This window comes from Mustela putorius, unplaced genomic scaffold (genome assembly GCF_011764305.1).
Source record: "Mustela putorius furo isolate JIRA1106 unplaced genomic scaffold, ASM1176430v1.1 tig00001033_pilon_pilon_pilon, whole genome shotgun sequence".
Lineage (NCBI taxonomy): Eukaryota > Metazoa > Chordata > Mammalia > Carnivora > Mustelidae > Mustela > Mustela putorius.
Genome location: NW_025421540.1, coordinates 165,938 through 173,546, shown reverse-complemented (window position 1 = coordinate 173,546; position 7,609 = coordinate 165,938). Strand labels below are relative to the sequence as shown.

Below are 7,609 nucleotides of genomic sequence, written 5' to 3'. Positions count from 1 at the left end.
GGGGGAAGATGTGACCGAAATAGATGAGCCTATTTGTTAGGACTATTTAAGAGGCATTGGGCATCAGTTAAGATACCTACAAGAGAGAAAAGAGGCACTGGTTCCTATAGGAAACTACTTATGTGGAGTTCAGTTGAGAGAGCTCCTAAGAGGATTTATCTAACTCGGCTATTGCTATAGTAACACTGTGCAGCAAACAGTCATGAGGAGCCCACTGGCTTCCAACAGTGAACTTTCCTTTTTCATGCTCACAGCCCTGTGGTTTGACTGGGGTGGCTCTGCCTTGCACTGGGATCACCAGAACCCCGCTCAACCCTGTGGGATGGGTCCTGGTCTTGATGAGGGAGCAGGAGGCTGGCTGAGGACACAGCAAAAGCTGGCGCCTTGCACCCCCTCTTCACCCGCTCCCCTCCATATGTGTAGCATTCCTCAGGCACCCCTGATCATCATAAAATGATAAATAGTTAACTTGCAGGGATCGCAATCCTGCAGAACAGGAATCTCCCTTGCTCTACAAGATGTCCTAGAGACCTAAACAGGGAGGTTACCTTATCAATAGCACAAATTTCCAGAGGCAAATAACTCTTGGTTCCTGAAGCCCTAATGTCCCCCTCCCACCATAAACTGGAGGAGACTGGGGTAGAAGGGAATGTAAATGATAGCCTGATCATAATGCCCCACCAAGAATCTCCCAATTATCTTGATGTTAATGCCTGACCTAAAGACGACATTGATCAGGCCATAAGGGCAAAGACTCCCCCCCCCACCCCCGGCACCTTGTAGGCCCTCCCTAACATGTGAGAACTCTGTTGAAACCTCCCATCCCTTTGCCACCTCCCCCAACCGTGGGGTATATAACATGCCCACCCTCACAACCCGGGGCAGCAGCTCTTCCTGCCCACGGGTCCTGTCCCCGTGCTTTAATAAACCACCATTTTGCACCAATGACGTCTTAAGAATTCTTTCTTTAGTCGTCGGCTCCGAACCTCCTCACCCCACTGAACCTGACTTAGGTTATGGGACTTCATCAGTCTGATGCACATGCAAGTTCATTCTGGAACGAGCAGCTAACGGGACTCTGTTCTTCCCAGGGTAGATCCCAAGAGCAGGAGAGGACTAGCTAAATCACAGCAGTGTGTTTACAACTCTGATGGCTGCTCGGCTGCTCCTACACTTTTCCCTGCCTCCAGTCACAAAGCCAGGTCTGTCCCCAGTGGGTGGGGTAGTCAGCCTCGCATATGGGGGAAGGATGCTCAAACTACAGGACAAAGAACATGTACCCAGAATGCTGTGATTTGGGAGTACAGAAGTGGGAAAGAATCCATCCTACCACAGACAGGCACAAAACTCAAAAGATGAAAATAGGGAATATAATAAAATGTATGTCCCTCTCCCTGCCTTGGCTCCAGGCCCCACAGTCTCCCCTTCAAAGACAACTCTTTCTTACAGTGTTTTTGAAGACTTTCTAGGGATGGTAGTGAACATTTTCAAATAGATTTATAGAACTCATTGGGTTTTTTCACCTAAATGTACCATACTACACCTACTTCTTCACATTTGACTTTGATCACTTAATATATCTTGGAGACCTTTCTCTATCAATCAGTTCACTTAGAATATTATTATAGACTATGTGTAAATTCATAATCAACAGAGATTCAGATGGATTAGGATCTTTTGTAATTACCCACATTGCTGTAAAGAATATCATACAGACGGGGCGCCTGGGTGACTCAGTTGGTTAAGCATCTGCCTAGGGTTCAGGTCATGATCCCAGGGTCCTGGGACTGAGTCCTACATCAGGCTCCCTGCTGAGCCTGCTTCTCCCTTGGTGGCTCCCCCTTCTCATGTGTGCTCTCTCTTTCGAACAAATAAAAAGGTCTTTTAAAAAATTATCAATCTATACCTTTGCAATGTGTGCACTTTCTCTGATTTGTGCATTACATTTCAAGAAGTGTGTATTAAAATACCCTAAGTTTTTCTGCTTTAAATCAACAAGCTATGAAGTACAGAAGGAAAGAACACTTTTTACTAATACCACTACTTTTTTTTTTTTTTTTTTAGCTTTTTTGCTCTGCATATGGTAGCAAATACATTGACTATGATAGCTCTGAATAATAGTTCATTTTTTGCTAGGAGTTTTATAGGAAATCCCTCATTTAAAACTTATAAGCCTATAGAATAGAACTATGGTCACATGAGACATAGAGAATAATGAGATATAAAAGCCAGCTTTTCCTCAGATTGCACAAGTGAAGGAATCTTGATTTTAATCCCAGATGTCTAATAGTATGTATCTGTATAAATGTGTCCAAATGGTATATAAATGTCATTGTGACACCATAGAGAAAATCATGTTTGTACTACCCTAGACCACAATTACTTGGAAAATTAAGGCAAGAGATGAGAAAATGCCTTGGAGTTTGGGGAGGTAGGGAGGTTGTTGTATTTTTTATAAACTCTAACCATAAAAATGAGATGAGAAAACAGAACTGCCCTATGACCCAGCAATCCTACTTTCAGGTATATATCCAAAGGAATGAAAATCACTGTCTCAAGAAGATATATGTACTTCCATGTTCAATGTCAAATTATACACAACAGGGGTGCCTGGGTGGCTCAGTGGGTTAAGCCTCTGGCTTCGGCTTGGGTCATGATCTCAGGATCCTGGGATTGAGCCCCACATTGGGCTCTCTGCTCAGCAAGGATCATGCTTCCCTCTCTCTCTCTGCCTGCCCCTCTGTCTACTTGTGATCTCTCTGTCAAGTAAATAAATAAATTTTTTAAATGTATTCACAACAATCAAAATATAGAAACAAACTAAGGGTCCATTGACAGATGAATGGATGAATAGTACACATACACACACACACACATACACACACACACACACACACAGAGTAAAATAATACTCAGCCATAAAGAAGGAAATCCTGCCATTTAGGACAACACAGATGGACCTTCAGGGCATTATGTTAAGTGAGAGAAGTCAGAGAAAGAAATGCATTGCATCATCTAGTTATTTTCATAAGAAACAGAGTAGAATGGTGGTTGCAGGGTGGGGGGTTTGGTGAGGGGGAAATGAAGAGATGTTGCAAAGGGCACAAACTTTTAGCTCAGATGGCAAGTTCTAGGGCTCTATTCCAGCATGGCGACTATAGTTAACAATCTTGTATTGTGTGTTTAAAGGTTGTTATGAGAGATTTAGTGTTCTCACCATAACAACAGAAGAGTAATTGTGTGAGATGGAGGATGTGCTAATCTTATTTGTGGCAGACACTTCACAACACCTAAGTGTATCAAGTCATCACATTGTGTATCTTAAACTTACACAATGTTTTATGTCAGTTAGATCTCAATAGGCTGCATAAAAAACTTAGATGAGTAGAAGATAGCTAGTCAGGTCAATTATAACACATTTTTCATCACTTTGTCTGAAATTCCAGAATTGCTTCCGAGGAAGCATAGAATCTAGCAATCCACTGATGCTGAATTTGGTTATAGACTTTGTAATATAAAGTTATCAAAAATTTAACGTTTCTCCTTTTTTTTTCTTACCCTTACATTTACACAAAGCAGGAAACTCACAACCCCATAACAGACTCTCTGGGGAACTATACTTTCTCAAGCCTGAATATCCCATTAATATTTTGTATAGAACAAGGAAAATAATAACATTAATTTCTAGTACAATTCCATGTCACATGTAAAGTCTTTGGTGAGTTTCTTTGAGGAGGCATAATTAGTTTCAGAGAGGCGAGACTGGACTAAAATAATGGTTTTCAAGACTCATTAATCAAAGAGCAAGGAAGTTATCTGATCACCTAGGGCCTTGGTCAGGTCTGACCACTTCCCCGTAGTCCTTCTATGCAAAGCTCATCCACTCCTTCCAAGGTCTGGCTCAAACACCACCATTTCTGAAAAGATTTCCTTGAACTTCACACCCCCAAATGAATACTTCTGCTAAATAACTTTTTATCATCTCCTGAATTATCTCTTTAGTCTATCTTCCTAATCAAAGTAGCTTGATAAAAGGAGCTTGGTGTTTCTTAAAATCTTAAAAATATTTTAACTTTTTAAAATCTTTATTTTGAAATAATATAGATGGCTGTGAAATTGCAAAAATAGTACAGAAATGTCCCACATACTTTTCATTGTTTCCCCCAAAGGTAATACCTTACATGACTATAGCGTGCTCTCAAAACCATGAAGTTGACCTTGGTATAATCCACAGACCTTATTCAGACCTTGCTATGCTCTCCCGTGTGTGCATGTGTGTGTGTGTGAGTGTGAGTGTGTGTGTGGTGTGTGTGTGTGTGAGAGAGAGAGAGAGAGAGATCCGTGTTATCACGGGTGTAGATTGTGTAAGACAACCACAATTAAGATACAGAATGGCCCATCACCACAAAAATTTCCCTCCAGCTTTCCCAGCATAGTTAACAACCACACCCATCACTCCCCAGCCCTCCTTGAACTTAATTTGAACAAACTCTAATCTGTTCTACATCTCTGTAACTTTGTGTAAATGGAATCTTGCGGTATGTGACCTTTTGATAGTGGCTTGTTTCACTCGCTTCAGAGCCATCCGAACTGTTAACTGTTAAAGTGTATCGCATTTGCTCCTTTTTAATGGTGAGAAATATCCAGGGCATGGCCCCACTATAGTTTCCATTTTAGAAGTTAAGAAGTACTTTGGGGTCCAGTGAAAACAGATTCCTGGTACTCACACCTTGGTGGTTATGAAATAGTCCCCCAGCCAGTACCACGATGTGAGAGGGTCTCTGATCTCAACATCTCCATCAGCATCATCGCAGCCCCACAGAGCCAGTCCAAATGAAAAGAAACATGACAATAATACTGTGCCATCATTAAAACTTTTGGTGAAGCACTTTTTCATGTGTCTGTTGGCCATCTGGATGTCTTCTTTGAAGAAATGTCTGTTCATGTCCTCTGCCCATTTCTTGATTGGATTATTCGTTCTTTGGGTGTTGAGTTTGCTAAGTTCTTTATAGATTCTGGACACTAATCCTTTATCTGATATGTCGTTTGCAAATATCTTCTCCCATCCTGTCAGTTGTCTTTTGATTTTGTTAACTGTTTCCTTTGCTGTGCAAAAGCTTTTGATCTTGATGAAATCCCAATAGTTCATTTTTGCCCTTGCTTCCCTTGCCTTTGGCATTGTTCCTAGGAAGATGTTGCTGCAGCTGAGGTCGAAGAGGTTGCTGCCTGTGTTCTCCTCAAGGATTTTGATGGATTCCTTTCGCACATTGAGGTCCTTCATCCATTTTGAGTCTATTTTTGTGTGTGTAAGGAAATGGTCCAATTTCATTTTTCTGCATGTGGCTGTCCAATTTTCCTAGCACCATTTATTGAAGCGGCTGTCTTTTTTCCATTGGACATTCTTTCCTGCTTTGTCGAAGATTAGTTGACCATAGAGTTGAGGGTCTATTTCTGGCCAACAGACACATGAAAAAGTGCTCCATATCACTCGGCATCAGGGAAATACAAATCAAAACCACAATGCGATATCACCTCACACCAGTCAGAATGGCTAAAATCAACAAGTCAGGAAATGACAGATGCTGGCAAGGATGCGGAGAAAGGGGAACCCTCCTACACTGTTGGTGGGAATGCAAGCTGGTGCAGCCACTCTGGAAAACAGCATGGAGGTTCCTCAAAATGTTGAAAATAGAACTGCCCTATGACCCAGCAATTGCACTACTGGGTATTTACTCTAAAGATACAAACGTAGTGATCCAAAGGGGCACGTGCACCCGAATGTTTATAGCAGCAATGTCCACAATAGCCAAACTATGGAAAGAACCTAGATGTCCATCAAAAGATGAATGGATCAAGAGGATGTGGTATATATACACAATGGAATACTATGCAGCCATCAAAAGAAATGAAATCTTGCCATTTGCGACAGCATGGATGGAACTAGAGCGTATCATGCTTAGCGAAATAAGTCAAGCAGAGAAAGACAACTATCATATGATTTCCCTGATATGAGGAAGTGGTGATGCAACATGGGGGCTTAAGTGGGTAGGAGAAGAATCAATGAAACAAGATGGGATTGGGAGGGAGACAAACCATAAGTGACTCTTAATCTCACAAAACAAACTGAGGGTTGCTGGGGGGAGGGGGTTTGGGAGAAGGGGGTGGGATTATGGACATTGGGGAGGGTATGTGCTTTGGTGAGTGCTGTGAAGTGTGTAAACCTGGTGATTCACAGACCTGTACCCCTGGGGATAAAAATATATGTTTATATGTTTATAAAAAATAAAAAATTATAAAATTAAAAAAAAAACTTTTGGTGAAGTATAAAGGTACCAATACTTTGCTTTTCAGTAACTCCTACCTTTGTTTGTCACTGAAAAATTTTCTTTTTTTTTTCCTAAAGATTTTATTTATTTTATTTGACAGAGATTACAAGTAGGCAGAGAGGGAGGCAGAGAGAGAGAGAGGAGGAAGCAGGCTCCCTGCTGAGCAAAAAGCCCAATGCGGGGCTCAATCCCAGGACCCTGGAACCATGACCTGAGCCAAAGGCAGAGGCTTTAACCCAGTGAGCCACCCAGGAGCCCCACCACTGAAAAATTTTCTTGATCGAAACCTAGTTGACACATAATTCTACATCAGTGTCAGGTATCAACATAGTAACTCAATAGCCTAGCCTTATACTTGTGCCTTATGTTATGCTCACAAGCGTAGTTCCCATCTGTTACCATCTAGGGGTATTGTAGGCCCTCTGTACCCCGAGCTGTGTCTCTTATTGTCAGGACCTGTTCATTCCATAACTAGAAGCCTGTGTCTCCCACTCTGCTTCACGCATTTTGCCCATTTTCTCACCCCTTCCCTCTGACAACCTCTCGGCTCATACCCTGTATTTATAGGTCTCTTTCTGTTTCTGTTTATTTGTTAGTTTTTGTTGTTTTGTTTTTGTCATTTTTAACCTGTGTGCAAATTGCTTCCTTAACCAAACCTATCAACTGAGCTAGGGGAAAAAAAAATACTCAACTGAGCTGAGTATTTTTGGAATACTATGTGCCCTTCAGTTTCATCAAAATAAGCATTTTGAGTGCTTACTTGGACAGCACATACACTAGATTTGGAACAGTAGAAGATTAGCATGACCCCTTGCAGGGAGAATGCCTCACAAATTCATGAAGCATTCCATATTTTAAAAAAAAAATGAGAAACACTAGCAAATGACTTCCATGCCCTGCCACCATACCCCTCCCCAAAGAAAGATCTCTGGAAACTCTGCTATAAGTAAAAACACCTGGTCCTGGACTCAGGACCTGGACTCTCATTATCCATATAGGGTGACGAAGCTCCAAACACAGAAGACAGAGGCCAAAAAAATCAGGGCTGAAATGGAAGAAAGGAAAAATTGTTAACTACCTATGCAGCGAGATTTGCCACAGTGATATATGGAAACTACATAGGTTTCAATATTCTAGTAAGATAATATGATTTATATTACTAAAAAGTACATGAGTATGATAGAAAATTTTAAAAAATGCAAATATTATAAACATTGTTTAATATTGTGGGTTCTTTAAATGGAATTTTAGGCAGTCGTGTACTACATACCCTTATTTCCAAC

At 41.2% G+C, this 7,609-nt stretch overlaps 1 non-coding gene across 1 annotated transcript; it reads left to right on the top strand.

The window, feature by feature from the left end:
- Positions 1-7,078: 7,078 nt before the first annotated feature.
- On the top strand, positions 7,079-7,183 carry LOC123393873. Its single transcript, XR_006608679.1, has one exon. It is a non-coding gene; the product is annotated as a U6 spliceosomal RNA (small nuclear RNA).
- Positions 7,184-7,609: the final 426 nt, after the last annotated feature.